Source organism: Rhipicephalus microplus, chromosome 7 (genome assembly GCF_043290135.1).
Source record: "Rhipicephalus microplus isolate Deutch F79 chromosome 7, USDA_Rmic, whole genome shotgun sequence".
Classification (NCBI taxonomy): Eukaryota; Metazoa; Arthropoda; class Arachnida; order Ixodida; family Ixodidae; genus Rhipicephalus; species Rhipicephalus microplus.
In genome coordinates this window covers 81560200-81579242 of record NC_134706.1, presented here as the reverse complement: position 1 = coordinate 81579242, position 19043 = coordinate 81560200, and the positions used below count along the sequence as shown (strand labels likewise).

The 19043-nt window shown below is 46.3% G+C and overlaps 1 protein-coding gene across 1 annotated transcript in view; it reads right to left on the bottom strand.

Moving 5' to 3' along the window:
* LOC142767522 (uncharacterized) overlaps nucleotides 1-16770 on the bottom strand; it is a 105937-nt gene extending 89167 nt beyond the window's left edge. Inside the window, exon 1 of the transcript XR_012884950.1 lies at nucleotides 16729-16770. The gene's annotated coding sequence lies outside the window, so the exon portion shown is untranslated. The remainder of the gene's footprint in view (nucleotides 1-16728) is intronic.
* Nucleotides 16771-19043: the final 2273 nt, after the last annotated feature.

Genomic DNA, 19043 nt, shown 5'->3' with positions numbered 1-19043 from the left:
CAGTCTTGCGCATCTTCGTTCGATCGGCCATGAAATGGTTCAGGAATGCGCATATTTTGGACTGTCACCTGTACAGCACTCCTTGCTATTGCTTGAGCGGGGGTGGCTGTCGGAAGTGTTGCTCCCTCTAAAAGGCCAAATTCGGGTTCAAGACCTTGAAGGCGATGGCTTGAGCGGTGCACAGGCGTCTCCACGCGTGGCTGTCTCGTAGGGCGGGACTCGGAGCTTCTCACAGGGGTGCTGATCATGAGGTGGTAGTACTGAGCACCTCCACCAGTGTCGCGGGTTATAAATTACAGGGGGTTTATTTAAAAATACGGACAGTGGAACTTGTAGAGACGCTCTCAGCGAAGGCCGCTAAGATTGTCGTCTTCTTCACTCGCCTGCGCTGCGCCTCTCGAGCAAATCCGCGTTCTTCGTTGTCGTCGCTATCTCGGCGCTAAATGCAGATATGCACGCGGCTTTATTAATAAAAAAAACTGTGGTATAGAATGCACTTCCAAGGGGATGCAAGCCGTTTCTAAAGTAAAGTGAAGAAGGACGTAGAACTAGTATGCTTAGCTTAGATAATTTATTTCAAAAGCAACCTTCTAACACCTGACTGCAATACGTAGACCCTCAAAATCTATCAAATATTATTTTTCAGCGGAAACAAATGGCCTGCAGTGATGCTGGCGTTGTGGCGATTAGCGGTACAGTTGAGCTTTTCATTACCGGTTGAACTCAACACATTTCACAGCACTGCGGCCAAACTCCGGTAAAAGGCGGCGCCCCAGGATGGGGGTTCCTTCCATGCCCTTCTGGACACCTGCATTCAAACAGTTGTTTTTTTTTCAGAACCAACGGCATCGCCTCTGGAAAGCATTAGTTGGTTCAACATTCATTTTAGTATAATCAGGTAAATGATGATACACTATGGGTCCTGCCAAATAATGACAAGTGTTATGGGAATACGAACATTTTTAAACATTGAAGTGTGTGTAAATAAAACACCAACAGTATCAAGCATAGTCAGATAATACCGCTTTTCATTAACGTTTTGGGAAAATAGGTGCTTGAACATACAACAGCAAATTAATGTGACAGTGACAGGACATTACTGTCATCAAGATGCATGTTTACGAAACCTTCCTGAATATGAGTAGATAAGTGGTTCGGTTGAAAAATTAAGAGCATTCTGTTTTAGTAAATCACGTGGACTTGGCCATTATACGGACATGCTGAGTTATGTTGGCGTCTTTTCCTATAATAGTTTGTTCTCTCTTTTTCAAATTTACTGTTGCACTGTGTTATATTTAGGAGATAATCAAGACTGGTATGAACAGCTTCATCGCTCTTTTTCGCGAACACTACCGGTGGTTCGCTGACGATTTCAAAAAGACATATGAAGTCGCAGCACAACATTTCCCCGGCCTGCTATTTTAATGTAATAGTGTCTTGGTCCTGCCGGCATCGTTGCTAGCATGCGATATTTCTCATTTGCTACCCGGTGGACCTAGTTCACTAGTCAACTTGCTCACTACAACCGGAGTTTCGAGCATTGACAGTGACAAAATGACAGCGCCACTTCTTTTACCCTCCGAAGCGCGAGATTTCCGCCCTCTTTCCACATCCTATCCAGATATATTCTATATTTTGAAAACCGCCCACTCATCAGGCCAGACAATGGTTGTGACTCACCACATCAACACCGGCGATGCCAACCCAATTCACTGACGTCCTCAGTGTGCATCTGCTGCTGAACGCGCTGTCAACCAGAAAGATGTCGAAATGATACTCGCCAAGGGCGTCGTCGAACACTCACCTGGTATGTCTTCCAGTATGTCAGTGGTGCTTGTCAAGAAGGAGAATGCATGGAGGTTTTGCGTTGATTACCGACATCTCAATGAGGTCATTGAAATAAGGAACGATTACCCCTTGCCACGAATAAATGACGCACTCGACTGCTTTCATAGCACCAAGTGTATTTCACTCATTGTCTTTCGATTTCGTTATTGGCAGATCGCTTTTGACCCACAACACTGAAAAAAACGCATTTCTAAATCTAGTTGACCTGTACCGCCCTTCGAAGTCTGCCCATTTGGGCTTTCCAATGCGCCTGGATTCTCTTCTGCGCGGATTCGCGTAGTTGACATGACTATGCTACCTGAGGATGTCATAGTTTTTAAATGCGAAGCATTTATTAGCGAACTTCAGTGACTTTGAGCGCATCTATCTATCTATCCGCTTACGTTTTGGTACTATCGTTGTCATCGCCTTCACTTGGTGTGAACCAAAATTAGCATGGGAGGGTAAGGTGGTATCACTAATATGACGTGTTGGTCAAGACATGAATGATGTCACAATCCCGTCGCGTATCTACGCCATCAGACACTTCCCGCCAGACTGTGACACATATTCACGGGCGGGTATGTGCGACTGGTATGCACGACATGTGGTTGGCACTTAGTATCTATCTACCCAGAAATGACGGGAAAACACGTGGGAAGTTTCAACGCGCGATCGTTAGCCAATACCCGTAATCGGTAGCGTCGACCTGACGAATGCAAAGTGTAAATGTCAGGGTCCCAGCTGGAATCCAACCCAACCATTCTGCGTGGCAATGAATCATTTTTACCACAGAGCTACGCTAGGTTTCGGAACTACTTTTCATATAGACGCCTTATAATCTTCGTGAAGCGTCAATGGGGGTTGCAGTGCTGCCTATTCTATTTTATAAACATCACATATGTACTTCATTGATACAGCCGTTACGTCGGGTCAACGTCAGTTGTAGTTATTTACCATGCGCTGAAGTTGATTTAAGTAGTAGTGTCCACGGCCAGCATCCTCGAAAGCATCAGCGCTTCAATACCAGCTTCTGGTATTGTCAATATGCATGTTACATTTGGCGTCGTTGCGCAAGTGCAAACAACTGGTTATATGAACATCTGCAACTCTTTAACATATGCCTGTGCGTGCAACATTTGTACATATATTTAGCGTCATTTCATGACGTGTCGCTTAATAAAAAATGTCAACATGGTCACCATCCCTCCGCATGCTTCGTAAAAGGTCAATTTCTAGGTACATGGTATCTGCCCAAATTTTTTCGCCAACAGTCGCGAGCCATTTCAAGCGACTCTTCACTATAGTTGAGGTATTCCGCAACGCTGCTTTGAAAGTGAACTTATCCAAATGCTGTTTTGGCTGTCCTGACATAATGGTTCTTGGTCGCCTAATTAATGCAGCTGCAGTCCAGACTCATCCCGAAAAAGTATGCGCAGCTACAATATTTCCCGTGCCTATATTCTGCGAATAATGTCTGGAGCTTCCTATTCGTCGGCGCTGTTATTACTGCCGCTTCACTCAGAATTTATAGACACTGTGCGTTTTTTCACAGAGCTACTAAATGACTACGCATCTCCACGAAGTGAGTCATGAGAAGCGAGGGAAACACTGAAGATCGCTCTCCCCGTAAATCACCCCTGTCAATGCCCACCCACGCGTATAACTGATTGATGACGCGTGTGTACAGTTTATATAGAATGTGTTGTTGCCGTCAAGTCACCGCTTCCCGGGCTCTCAACTCCGGGGTAGCAGTTTTCTGTCGGCGTTCCCATCTTGCCGCGCGTTCCAAAGCTTTCACCTCTGGGGTAGATTGCTATCTGCGTAGACGGTGAGGCATCGCATGCATGACGTGCTCTCGACTCCGGAACACCAGCTTGCTCTTGGTGCTGCGACTCTGCTTTTCATGGGCGAGATCACTTTCACGATCGTTTCCATTCATGACAGAAAAATAATGCGTGGTTGTTTCATGATGTTGCCCAGAAATTAGAGTTTTAAGGTAGTGGCACGCGCAGGTGCGATACTTTCATGCCCATATTTACAATCCTACCCAGGTGCATGGAGAAAGAAGTCAATGCCTATGTATAAATATTCATGCCCATAAATACACGGAAATCTATACCCATATTGACAACTCTGGGGCGGTTTTGCATGATAGCATAGTTCGAGAAGTTCGGAAATGAAACGTGGCTGGAAATCGGCCGAAGTCGCGAACCCCCCACGCGTGCTCAGAGCATGGTGGCGTACGTGAGTTACGGAACGCGCTGCCCAAGCGCAAGACTTGTCTCCGTGCGAAGACGAAAACGGCGCGTAAACCAAGGAATACCGCGCGCTTGCGAAAGTAAATGTGCTTCAGTGCCCCCTGCCAATAGTTCTGGCACGAGCGAAGGTCTTCCATTGACAGATATCTCTTGGCTGCCCTTCGTTAGAGCAGAGTGCTCTTCGGCGCAGAGTGAATCGGTCACTTCGAATCCACCAGCGGAATTCAGCATTAGCGAAATTCTTCTACTATACGTCATTTTCACACTAGCGGCAACGCCATGCGTCGCAGCTCTGCAGAAACTAGCGAAAGCGTATCCTCTTGTAAGTATTGCAGGAAAGCATTTGGCAGGAACAGACAAGGCTGACCACGTGCTACTGCTTATGCTGGAATGTATGATTAGCTCAATTTTGAACTTGGAGCATTTTTATGCTCTTTGAAAAGAAGACGGCATGTACACTATAAAATGAGGGTTCATGGCATTGTAACTTAGGTGTATTCCATTCGATGGAGAAAATTGCGATATTTCTAACGCTTGATTTTACTTACCCTTTGCTGGTAACAGAACCATCTTGATGGCAACTTACTCTTACGCAAGGCGCACGGAAATTCGCAGTTTGTCCTCGTCCAATTAGACGCCCCATAAATGAGCATCCAACTAAATGAAGTAGAAAAACGGTGCTGTCAAGTGACATAAAGTATACAGAGAAAACCTTAACATATATTTTCTAATAATTTCATGTCCGGATCTGCAAAACCTTTCGGTAATTGTGCACTGTCGAACGATCTTTTTTTGCGACATGGACTTGCTTAAGGCATAATATTTTGTTGTGTGTATGTGTATAAATGTGCGCAGTTAGGCCGGTGTTGTGTGTGGAGTAGTGTATTGTGGAATGGGTTGTCATGTCTAGCGGTTGTAACTGGTTATGTCACTGTAGCGAAGGCCGGCTTGAAGGAACTGACGAAAGCGTCCCGGCAGAAACCCTTGTCAAATCCATATAAGGTGGTATGCAAATGCTTGCATCACTGGAGTGGCACAATATGGACACGTATCACCAACTAGTAAATGGTAAAGTCAGCACGTATTGGTGGTTTCGATTAAGCGTAATCCCGTTTCAGCACTAAAGGAGGGGAAGAAAAAAGTCAACCCATGTGCAAGATGTAGTAGACAGCATACTTCTCACTAGAAGAAATGATTCAAGTGGGCGTAGAAAAATTTCTGAATACACTGTCTGCTAGCAACCATATACTAATGATTTTGCCGAAGACATTCATCGACCAGATAATATTTAACCATCCCATATTTCATCGTTAACTGCCGAGAATATAGAACGTGAAGTGATTATACTGTAAGAATCGAATAGTGAAATATGTGATTGTTAAATACAATCCGGCCACTGAATGCCTTTAGCAAAATTGTGAAATTATTGTCCAGGCAAGATCTAACTGAGAAAATTCTCTAATCCCCATTGAACCTTCCCTTCTAGTGAGAAGCATGCTGTCTATCTCGCCTTTTAAAGAGTTGGCCTCTTTTTTTCTTATTTAGCACTGAAACGGAATTACGCTTCATCGAAGCCATCAAGACATGCCAATATTAGGGCTTAAATAGGCGAAGAATTGTGATAGACAGCACAGGCTTTAACTGCTTTATTGTAAAGGATGCAAGGAAATAGGCTGTGCAGTTGTACGCGGACGTAGTGAGCGCATATGAAGGGGACACCACTTCACAGGCTACGAGCGTGTGCTATAAAAAAACAATTTTTTTTTCTTGTACAACAAAGGGAACGCCTCAATAGGACAGTTATTTTCTTTTCCTTGTATAAATGATACGCCTGCTGAAGTTCACGAGCTCATAAGTTCTGGCTCCTACCTAGGATTTAGGGCCCACAAGATATCGGCTCGCACATGCATTTTTGGCAGTGTGACGAAAGATGGGCACCATCTACATTTTTCTAGGTTTTCTTCGTGCTCCCTTGACTGGTCATTAAGGCAGCGGTCTGTTTGTACTATGTACAACTTTTCACGGTGGTACGTCACACCATTGTACACATTCACCAAAGGTGAGGCATGCTTCTCTGAGCATCCTCCTATCTTATTTCCCACCTTTGTTGTGCGAGTTAAAAGTTGTGAGAGCTTTCTTGGCACCAGAAGAATGAGCGGAATACCACGCCTATTGGCAACTTTCTTAGGGTTCTTAGAAACTTTGTTTCCATTCCAGTAAAACTGCAGGTTTTTCGTGTGAAGTTCATTAACATCCAGGCTTGCCCGTTCTTAAGTAATGGCAGTGAAGCTGGGGACGATTGAGAATAAGTGTGTTAGCACATACAAGGTATCCGGTGACGATTACGACCATCGAACATTATCTTTCTGCCACGGATAAAAAGGAACGTGAGGCGTGGGAAGCGGCGAAGACTACAAAATACCAAGTGCAGTCCGAGTTGAGCAACGTGCACTTCTCAGCAATTTCGGTGTTCACATCACGCGGGCATCAACTGACTTGCAGGTACATGACGTGTCGATCCGCTCTACAATGGACTTGTTATGATTGGAAACAACCTACCACCCCTAAGGGAATGTGCATACACCTCGTCTTTGCCAACCTATGCCTAGATCCGGTATTCAAACCGCTGGCCGTATACATTTCACGGACTGCACAACAGTAATGATAAAAAAAACAGAATCCACAACTCAACACGGCATATCATTTATATACGATAAACACTGTGTATAACTGTACACCGCTTTGTCACTCATGTTCATGCCTGAGTGGGCAATGTCAACAGAGATTTGCTGCAACAACAATGGCACGATGACACGTAGCACCACAGCTTCGGTCACTCATCGTCATTCACTGCGTGCAGATGCCGTGACAACTTTTCCCCAGCGCTCCCACATCGGCTGGTTTCCGTTGTAGTTTTAAAGCGAGGCATTTCTTAGCAAACTTCGGTGACTTTGAGCGTGTCTATCTATCTATCTATCTATCTATCTATCTATCTATCTATCTATCTATCTATCTATCTATCTATCTATCTATCTATCTATCTATCTATCTATCTATCTATCTATCTATCTATCTATCTATCTATCTATCTATCTATCTATCTATCTATCTATCTGTCTGTCTGTCTGTCTGTCTGTCTGTCTGTCTGTCTGTCGTAACATGCAAATCATGACATGCATATCACGTAACAACATGACAACTTGCCATGCTCATGACGCGCTCGCGGCCGTTTCGCTAGGGTAACACTTACCAAATTTAGTATTACAGTACGTGAATGCATGACGAAGGTATGTGACTAGTGCAAACATGATAATCATGAGATGCATGTCATGTAACAACACTACATGCCATGCTCATGATGCACTGGTGGCCGTTTCTCTAGTTTAACATCTACCAAACTCTGTATTACGCGACGCGAACGGACGACATAGATAACTGGCACATTCAAACATTATAATCAAGACATGCGTGTCATGTAAGAACATGACTACATGCCATACTCATGATGCGCTCGCGGCCGTTTCGCTAACTTCACATGTGCCGAATTTCGTATTTTGTGACGCCAATGAATGACGAAGGTATGTGACTGGTTGAAACATGATAATCATGAGATCCGTGTCATGTGAGAACATGACTAAATACCACAGTCAAGGCGCCAATACATTTCGATGTGACGCGGTACACGTGCTCGCCTATGTTCATTTTGTCGTGTCACGCCGGCGTTGCCACGGCAGGCGCCGGTCCTGCCATATACTCGCAGGCGTGCGCCGCGCTGCCTTGCTTTGACGCATGCGCGTTTCAGCGCGTCCGGCGTCCCTCCGTCACGAAAAGACGGAGACGCAGAGTTTTCTTGGTAATGCTTCGGCGCAAAATGCAGCATGTTGCTTTTTGCGCCGGTTCCCGTCGGGCCACACCGACAGACGCTAGTCGCGCCAGGCATCAGACTATAGAGTGCTTGCGTTTTGCTAACGTAGCGTCACTGTGCCCAGCATGTGCGTGCGTCAACGCTATATTAGAGCATCATGGGCCCTTCATGATGCGTCCTTGGCCGTTTTACTAGCTCCACATATTACAAGTTTGGTGTTACGTGACGTCAATGGACCACAATATAAATGACTGGTGCAAACCCGATAATCCTTACACGCGTGTCATGTAAGAACATGACAACATAGTTTGCTTGCAGCCGTTTCGCTAGCTCCACATATACCAAATTTGGTATCACGTGACTTGAATAGATGGCGAAGGCAAACGACACATCCAAACATGCATGGTAGTCATCACACTGAAGTAATGTACAGCATTATTTATCTCCACCTCGTAACATTGTGCTAATTTTAAAGTGACATATGAACGTTTATCATTCGTGCTTCGCATATTGTCGATTCCCACTGCGCGTGGGATCTGCCAATTTTTTTTATATAGGCGTTCAGCTACTGCCGCTATGAACGTTCCAGAGAATCTCGGCGACAATAGTCTTTCCATTTGTTTCACAAATGCCTCTTCTACTACATGCACGCATGATTTTCGCACGACCGATTCCAGGCAGGATGCCCCTCCTAGCGAGGTTTGAGTGGGCGCAGTCATATGGTAATAGTCCCTGTTGAGCCCTAGACAAAAAGTGCTCATACATATTGATACGTGTATGGAACTGTCGCCTCGACACAGCTGAATTGGCACCCAAATGAAGAAGACGACAACGCGACAACGTGGTTGTTGTGGGTTGGACTCTCGAGCTTCTCCCCTTGGCCTGCATGACTGTGCGCTCTCTAAGCTGTTAGCAAGACCAGCTCTCGGGGAATAAATCTTCCCCGTAACATCTTTTGGTGGAAGGTGCTGGGTCTACACACAACCCGGCTCTGGAACTCGGCAGTGGACGCCAGCTTTGTCCAGCCGCGATGCCTGAAACTGGAACTAAAACCTCGCCATCCACGCCGGCTCCATCACTTGGGATTCCCTCCTATCTTCTCGACCCTGGCACGTTTTCCGGGACGGACAGAACGGACGTCGAAGAATGGCACGCATTATTCGAGCGCGTCAGCAAGCACTACAGCTGGGACGAAACGCTTATGCTGGCAAATATTCGATTTTACCTACGGAGTACAGCACGCGCCTGGTATGAGACGCATAAAGAAGAACTAACCAGCTGGGACATATGTAAGCAAAAGCTTCGCGATTTGTTCGGTCGGTCAGTTGCTCGTCAGATGGCAGCCAGGCAGGAACTCGCGTCGCGTGTTCAATCATCAACGGAGTCGTACGTCACGTACATTCAAGACGTACTGGCACTGTGTCGGAAGACTGACAAAAACATGTCCGAGGCGGACAAGATGAGCAACGTGTTGAAAGGCATTGCTGATGACGCTTTCAACATACTAATGTGCAAGAACTGCACCACTGTCGACTGCATCATATCTGAATGCCGACGAATTGAACAAGCTAAAAGTAGGCGAATAACTCACCACATCACGAGACTATCAAACACTGCTGCGACTTCGTCTTGCGAGGATTCTGCAGGGCCCAGTTCACTTGCGCCTCCTGCCAATATCGCAAGGATTGTTCGCCAGGAGCTGGAAGCCATGGCACCCGCTTCCTATCAGCCCCCTGTACAAGACAACTGGGCAACACTCTCGCTTATTCGAGCCGTCATACGTTAGGAGTTTGCTAACCAGGGCGTCCAGGTTCCCCAGCCCGCCAGACTTATGCCGCAGCCCATGAGCACTCCCGTCCACAACGCTGACCACCACTCTGCTCCACTTGTCGCTGCGGCAGCTGCGACTCCTCGGTTTTCAACACGCTACCGAAATTCATCTGAGTGGCGCACGCACGATGATCGACCCATCTGCTTTGCTTTTCTTGCTCTCGAGTTGGGCACATCTCCCGCCATTGCCGCAACAGGTAGTATTTCCGGCCAAGCTTTTCTAATGTTGACCGTCGTCAGGACCGTGCACACTATTCGAATCCGGTTTTCCGGATGACCATATTCAGGACTCTTCAGCTCGCCGTTCATCTCCACGCTCCGAAACGTCCTACGCTGACGTCGTCGCCGAAAGAAACTGGTTTAGCCGCTCGGCGTTACCTCATGGTCGGCCATCACGCTCCCCTCAATGCCGCCGCTCTCCGTCACCGGCTTATTCTGGCCATTCCCCGGGAAACTGACGAGTGCAGCTCCTGGAGGTGGCGCTGCGTTGACGACTTGGAACCAAAACCCTCAGCCGGCTACGAATTCTAGACGCAATTTACTTCGGGTGTTCGTTGATGGCCACGCCGTTACTGCTCCAATTGACACTGGTGCCCAAGTATCTGTTATGGGTTCTACACTACAATCTCGCCTGAAAAAGGTTCTCACAACGGCTATGTTCTCTATTGTTCGAGTTGCCAACGGAAGTCGAACATCGGTGCTTGGTATGTGCACTGCCCGTGTTACTGTTACTGGCCATTACACTTCCGTTTTCTTCGCAGTCCTCGATGCTTGCCCACACGACGTCATCCTTGTAATTGACTTCTTAACCGCCCACTCTGCCCTCATCGATTGTTCTACCGGTATCTCACGGCTCGAATTGCCTTTGTGCACCGATTTCTCTCCTCCAAGTCGCCCTCGGCTACGATCCGTGCAGTCTCTACGGCTACCACCCCAGGCTTCTATGCACACTCCTCTGTCGCCCTTCCCGTCCGTTCCAGATGGAGAGTATCTGGTGGCTATCCTCATTGATTTGACCCTTACGCACCACATCGCACTACCACATACTATAGTGGTTGTTGCTAACAACACGGTGCTACTTCCAGTTCTGAACTTCTCTACGTTGACCCAAGTTCCTCCCCAAGGCATCACTTTAGCCGATATTTCCACCCTTGATGAATGTTCGATTTGTTCTTTTACCCCTGACAATAAGGCCATGGCGAAACCTGTCATCACGTCGGAATATAAGGCGTTCCTCGACAAAATGATATCCAGCGACCTCTTACCTTCCCAAGTTGCAGCGCTCCGGGGTGTTCGATTTTCTTACCTAGATATCTTTGACGTCGATGACCGTCCCCTGGGCCGCACAAGCGCCGTAACCCACCGCACCGACACCGGCGACGCCAGTCCACTCCACAAATGCCCTTATTGCGTGTCACATGCTGAGCGCCAAGTTATACAGACGGAGGTTGACAAAATGCTGAGTAAAGACGTCATTGAGCCTTCATCGGGTTCTTGGGCATCCCCTTTGGTCTTAGTTAAACAGAAGCACAACACCTGGCGCTTTTGCGTCGACTATCACCACCTGAATCAGATCACCAAGAAGGGCGTTTATCCTTTACCCCGAATCGATGATGCGCTTCACTGCCTCCACGTCGCCAACTATTTCTCGTCCCTCGACCTTCCATGCGGTTACTGGCAAATTTCGGTCGACAACCGCGACCGCGAGAAGACAGCATTCATCACACCCGACGGCCTTTACCAATTCAAGGTCATGCCTTTTGGGTTGTGCAATGCCCCGGCTACTTTTGAGCGTATGATGGACTCTCTTCTTCGCGGTTTCAAATGGTCGACCTGCCTTTGCTATCTGGATGATGTAATCGTTTTCTCGCCCTCCTTCGAAAGCCACCTGTCTCGTCCCTCGGCAATTTTTGACGTTTTTCGTTGGGCTGGTCTCCAACTGAATTAGTCGAAATGCTCATTTGGACGCCGGCCGATTAAACTACTCGGCCACCTTGTTGACGCCACTGGTGTTCAACCCGACCCTGACAAAGTCCATGCAGTCCGAGAATTCCCGGTTCCGCGTTCCACACAAGAAGTTCGCAGTTTTATTGGGCTCGCTCATACTTCCGCCGCTTTGTCTTAAACTTCGCGGATATTGCTAGGCACCTCACGGATCTCCTCAAAAAGAATGTGGCCTTTTCTTGGGGAAGGGACCAAGAACATTCCTTCGTGTCGCTAATTACCGCCCTCACATCACCACCTGTGTTGGCTAATTTTGATCCAGTGGCTCGAACAGAGCTTCGCACCAATTCAAGCGGCCATGGCATTGGTGCTGTACTCGCTCAGATACAGAATGGCACCAACCGTGTGATAGCCTACGTTAGCCGCGTTTTGTCGCAAGCGGAACAAAATTACTCTATCACTGAGCGGGAATGCTTAGCCCTCATTTGGGCAATTGCGAAATTTCGTCCGTACTTATACGGACGTCCGTTCGCAGTCATCACGGACCATCACGCGTTTGCTGGCTGTCGACGCTTAAGGACCCTACAGGAAGACTCGGCCGATGGGCACTTCGATTACAGGAGTACACGTTCTCGGTTGTTTACAAATCTGGAAAGCTGCTCAGCGATGCTGACTGTTTATCCCGGCACCCCGTTGATTCACCTAGCCCCACAGACTTGGAATCCGATGCCTGCGTTTTAGCCATCACTGAGTTTCTGAACGTGGCCGACGAACATCGCCGAGATCCATCGCTGCTCACCATCATTGACCACCTTCAATCGCGTTATGCTGACCCTTCTCTTAGCAGATACCTACTTCAAGACAACGTTTTGTACCGCCGCAACTTACACGCCGACGGCGCGGAACTTTTACTCGTCGTACCGCATCACCTGTGAAAGGATGTTCTGCGACGATTCCATGACTCTCCAACTTCTGGAAATCTAAGAGTCTCCAGAACTTACGACCGCATTCGACGACGAGTATTCTCGAAGGGCCTCTACCGCTCTGTTCACTGTTACGTCACATCATGCGACCTCTGCCAGCGCCGAAAGAAGCATACGACTCCCCATGCCGGTCTTCTTCTACCTATTGAAGTTCCAGCCGAGCCATTTTATCGGGTGGGGTTGGACTTGCTAAGTCCCTTTCCTACTTCTACAACTGGAAATAAATGAATTGCAGTGGCCACAGACTATGCCACTCAGTATGCGATCACTCGAGCGCTGCCAACCAGCTGCGCAACCGACGTTGCCGACTTCCTGCTGTACGACATTATTCTCCAGCATGGCGCTCCGTCTCACCTGCTCACAGACCGTGGTCGCTACTTTCTATCTCGTGTGGTTGATGATCTACTCCAATCTTGTCTACCCATCACAACTTCACCACATCTTACCACACTCAGACTAACGGCCTTACGGAGCGCCTAAACTGCACATTGACAGACATGTTTGCCATGTACGTATCTACCGACCACACTGATTAGGACATAGCTCTTCCGTTTGTAACCTTCGCCTATAACTCGTCGCTTCATGAAACAGTGGGCTACTCCCCTTTTTATCTACTCTTTGGACGTCATCCCTTACTGCCCTTCGACACACTGCTTTCATCAGCCCACCCATCCCTACGCTCAGGATGCGATCACCCGGGCGCTGACGGCACGCGCGGTAGCGTGCGCTCGGTTATCGTCGTCGCAGACATCACAGAAGTCCCTTTATGACCGTCGACATAGAGATGCCGTTTTTTCTGCGGGATCTCTTGTTTTCCTGTAGCTCCCATGTCGACGTGTTGGCCTCTGCGAGAAACTACTATCGCGATACGCTGGGCCCGCCGAGTCATTCGTCAGGTCACACGTGTGTCCTACGAGATTGCCGCTACCACAAACTCACCAGCTGCTGCACCCAGAACGGAAGTAGTCCACGTTTCTCGTCTCAAGCCCTGCAACGCCGACTCGCTCATTTAACAGGCACCGATACGGTGCCTTACGGAACGGGGTGATGATACGTGTATGTAACTGTCGCCCCGACACAGCTGAATGGACACCCAAATGAAGAAGACGACAACGTGGTGTTTGTGGGTTGGACTCTCGAGCTTCTCTCCTTGGCCTGCATGACTGTGCACTCTCTAAGCTGTTAGCAAGACCAGCTCTCGATGAATAAATCTTCCCCGTAACAATATAATTATGTTTTTAACTTGACTGCTTCGAACCTGCTCAAGGCATGTGTTAATGTTAGCATGAAAAACGCTTCATAAATTCGTTTCTTCGCACGCCCTGATGCAGAATCAACTGTCTTGCGAGAATTGTCCCTCGTTAGATGAGATGACGGCGCTCCTTATGTAAAAGTCCAAAAAAGAGCTAAAAAGTCATCTACATTGAGTCGTGCCGTGTTGTAAAAGAAAATTCTACCCTGTTTTTATGCATCCGGTTACCGGGCTAAAGAAGTGGCCATGGGGGACGGAATAGAATAAATCTTCTACGTTAGGGGTCGGTGACCTTTCAAGCGGTGTGCGCAGTCTCGAGAACATCAGCGTCATGAACTCGTTAATGGCGGCCTCATCAAGTGTAAGGCCCAAGGGACGGTTTTCATCTCCCATAGTAGAGTGCCGAATACTCAAAATCGTCAACCACTTTTTCTACCAACACGGACAAGTTACATGCAGCTTACACAGTGGTCAGCCGAATAGCTAAAGGGGGAGGAGACGAAGGTGGGTTTTGTGGCCAACAAGAAAAAAAAACATCAGGGAAATGATGCTCCTTCACAGAAAAGGAGTGGATAAAAATCAAGTTTTTTTCAGCACATCTGCCACAAACTTCAATGAAAGATAGGTAAAAAGCGCTATTTGACGTCAGAACTGCCATGTCGGCTTCCTGTTAGAAAGCGACATGGAAGGGGGGGATTGGTTCGACGCTGTGACGACGGCCGCATAACGCTGCCCTGCGAGGCACAGGTTTCTGACCCCTGCGCTACATCAACATAAAAAAATAATTATCCAAGCACTCGTGTACTTAAACAAATTTTACATCTTCTTGATTTCAGGTATAGAAGGGGTCCTTATTTCAGTGGCTGGAAAGTGTACGTAAAAATTTTTAATATCATTTTGCTGCCGGATGCATTGTTCATTTACAGTCACCCTAAAAGGCACTTCTGGTTTGTGCGTTTTCACACTGAAAATGAAAGTAAGAGTTTACCATAATTTTTTATTGAGCTGGTCTTTTGAAACTAAATTGTTTGCAAAGCTTTTCTGCGTAATCTTTTGCTCATGGTATGCTCGTCCTGACGCTATTCAAGCTTTTGTTCAATGCCAGAAGGGGGGCTTTTCTATTGTACAGCCCTTGCGATAAATCGCAAACCCGACGTCTTTATCAAGTTGTAGATAGGGTGAGTCATTGTCTCTAAGATACATTGCCACATTATCGAGATGCCTTTTCGCTTGACAATTTGTATTTCCGTATGTTGCCTAAATGAGGCGGTCTACACTTTCTACGGCAGGCACATTTCTTGGTTCTCTAAAGGGTTTTTGTCTGCGATGTTTAGCTGCAAGTTCATGCGCAGGAACACTGAGTTATAAACTGGACATACAACTTTTCTTCAACAGGTTTTTATTAATAGCAAAGATAGGGGCGTCTCAAGAACCTAACTTTCTCTGTAAACAAACTTTTATTTGCTTGGACTTTAGAAGACATTGCCTAAGGAATGCCTGCTACGAATACTCTCTCAGGCAGGCTATAAGTAATATATTGCAACAGAGTTTGATTTCCACACTTCATTGTGGGTCATGCGAGAAAAATATCTCATGAAGCCAGTTTGTAAACACACTAACATGGTAGGACTGTTCCAATCGAAGTGTCTCGCTCACACATTTCACATGGGTCCAGGACAGGGGAAGCGCCTGCCCTGTCTCTCACATGTGTTCGTACTTTTTAGCGGAAAATCACCGTGTAATGTAGCCATCAACTCACTCAAAAACAAGTTATTATTACGTATATACCATCATTGTATACTTCAATCACCTGACTTTCCGTGCAAATTGGGAAAGTCATAAGACTAGCACACATTGCTTGCTAGTGTCTGGTGAATGTCCGCTGAAGACACACAGATAATAGCACGCCTTCCGCAGAGACACTTTGCTCTCATTTTGAAATAAATAAATAAGTAAAATTTGATAAACCCACTAACATACAATTTTCGACGGTGTCTGCAAAGCCAGAGCTTTTTCGCCTGCTCCCTCATCTCTCAACGCCTTTTACTTTTCACAGTGCTAATTGGCCAGCCGTGCTCTGCCTCTTTAACCACCCTGTTTGACTCTCATGACCTTACTTCTCTTTTACATACGAATACTGTTGGCTTGAATTAAGTTAGGTTGTTTGAGTTTAATAAGAAGGCATGAAAAGTACTCTAAATCACATATCTGATAGAGAAATTACCAAAGAACGAAATTCAAAAGTATTCTCTAATATTGATTTACACCCTAACGATAAGTTACCAGCATAGTAATAAAATTTGTGAATTTTCATTTGAGCAGTTTTGGCTATTACTGCTGTTTTTTTATGTTTACAGGTGTGTGCTATATTAAGTAGGACGCAGCAAGCTGATATCGCTCGGCAGTCAGTTCTCTTTTACAGCGGCACAATCGACCACAGCTATCTCGAATGTAAGCGCAAACAGCAGACATCTTCGAGGCGTCGCATTGGAAACGATAACAAAGTACTTTTATTTCTTTACTTACGTCTGTGTTCTCTTTGTGGGCAGCGAGGATCGTAGAACTGTCCTACAACAGAAGTAGCACATGCTGCCACTAGAATGACTAATGCTGAAATCATTACTCGTGATTCGTGGTTGCACTGTTAGGTTTGGTACCTGAAAGAGCCAGGGTGCCACCAGTTTAAGGACGCCATCTTTTAGTACCTCGAGAAGAACTGAGACAACTCTCGCAGATAGAGTAACAGATTGAAATATGGTTCCGTACTTGAAAACCAAATGCTGCCCATGAGTAAAGCAACATTAGTAGAAGAGAGAGGCATCTGACCTGTCATAACCTGGGGCGTACCGGTGAGTGCATAAATTTCTTCATCCAATTTATGAAGTAGTCAATACAGCTAGCCATGTGGTGCACATCACGATTCATGTTAGAATAGCGAGTGCAACGAGAGAGCGCCATGCGTCCTACAACTCACGGCATGACCCAGTCACTCGTCGAGAGTAATACTATTCATTATAAGTGAAAATTGATCATTTGGGCGAGTAGCATTCACGATTGAATTCATGCTGCACGTCCAACTACGACAATGTTAAACGGCGAAGAGAACATGCTATTGATCACAATCATGTTGTATTACAAAAATAATTCGTAATATATAAAAGGAAACTTCAATAACAACCAACGCATTGTGCCGGCATGCTCATTTCCATAACGTGGTAACTACAACTTATGCGTGCTTGGGAAGTAATCGAGCACATCATTACTCAGTGCGATGTACAGCTGACTGACACACCCGCCACGTTACCTTCTAACACAGGAAGTCTGGGTCGCCGCAAAACCAAGCTGTTTTTTGCAGCCTGAAAGGCTCACTGTCTCTTCCGCCTCATCCCCATTGTCTGCGATGGGCAGCAAGATACGGGAAATGTGCACAAAGGTTTGGAAAATAAGCGGTAAAATATCCAAATGTACTTGTTGATGGTGGTCATCGCACAGATTTTGATGCAAAGCGAGTGTTCGAATCCGGTCATTTGAATAAGGTAGTAGTACAAGAGATGCAGCTAACACAAATCAACTTGAGAAAACTATGCGTAATTCATTTATTCATTCATATGTTTATTGATAGTTATTTGGTTTTGAGCAAATAAAAATACGAAGAGAGAGGAACTAAGGAGAGAACAGGCTGACAACTTCCGCCTATAGGGGCAACACGCCTGCCGGCTTCATCGAGAATGGGAGGCATAGAAGAAATAAGGGAAGAAAGAAGGAGAGAGAAGCAGTCCTTTCCGTTATCAAGCAGACTTTTCGGGCCAAATAAATGACGAGATGAATGTCATGAAGTCGCTGTTATAACGGTGTCATCGTGTCCGAGATCAATGAAACGTGGGACTACCTGACTACCTCGGGCATGGTACCATCTGTCGACAACGCCGCTGGCGCCGTGTGCCAACTTGTCTAGCGCTCAAAAAAAAAAAGAAATAATTGAAATGTCAGTGTTTGAGCTCCTATCGACTTAGTTTTTGCTGGTTTTTGCGTCGCAGCGCACACAGCGACAAAGCCGTAGCAATAAAGCCACCATGGTATTTTTGCTTCAGATCAAGTGTTCAAGAACTTGAGGGGGGAAAAAAACACTGAGAACTTGTCTCGTCACATTGTTGGCATTATTTTTTTTGTTCGGAAGCAAGATCGGTGAGCTTAAGTGCTGTTTAGTCAATTGCTCTCGCTACTCTACACAAAAGCAATGCCTTACTTGCGATAAGTTTTTTTAAAATAAATAATCTGTCTTTTGCGATATAGACTTGATTAAGCGAAAATTCTGTAACATTCTTTAAATGTGGGAATCTTACAGTGAAACCGTTAGATGCCCCACCAAATACGAATAGTGAAACTCGGCGTCAACAAGTAATGCAGACAAAATCTTCGTTACAAGTTGACACAGTCGTAATGATAACACCCCCCCCCCCCCCTCCCCTGAACTCGTCTTCTTAACGACTTGACAATGACATTATACAAAGGGACGTCACATTGTGAGGTCATCGCATGATACCATTGCTTGGTCAAAGGCTGGCCGACTGAAACTCCAGGTGAGGTTCAAATGGCTTTCAGAGCCTCACATCCAGGAGGCTGCCTGAAACCACATCAGGTGCGCTTATTAGGACGGCGAGGGGAAGGGGAAAGGAACAAATACAAGATCGCCTGAAAAGAAAAAAAAAGAAGGTGGTTCTCGCTTTCGAGTTGTCTTAGGTGAACTTACAAGATTCCACGTGTGACTTTTTTCAACTGAAGAAGATTGCACTCGGTGGTTTCGCCCAGTGACGTTTCTCGGAGATGAAATTGATTGTTCGCGGGTTTACAAGAATACGCGACGATGTACATTTGCCCGAATAACAAGAATCTCTGCCACAGCTGCTGCTGTTGCTTCATGCCGCTGGAAAGAAACATTCTCATGTGAATGCTTATGTGAGAATATAATTACAGAAACGTGTGACCCTGCATATTCGTGGCGGAGAGTGCGGAGCTATTTTCAGTGCTACCAGAACATTTGCCTTACAGAGCTCGATTTTTTTGTATCATTTTTCACTTTT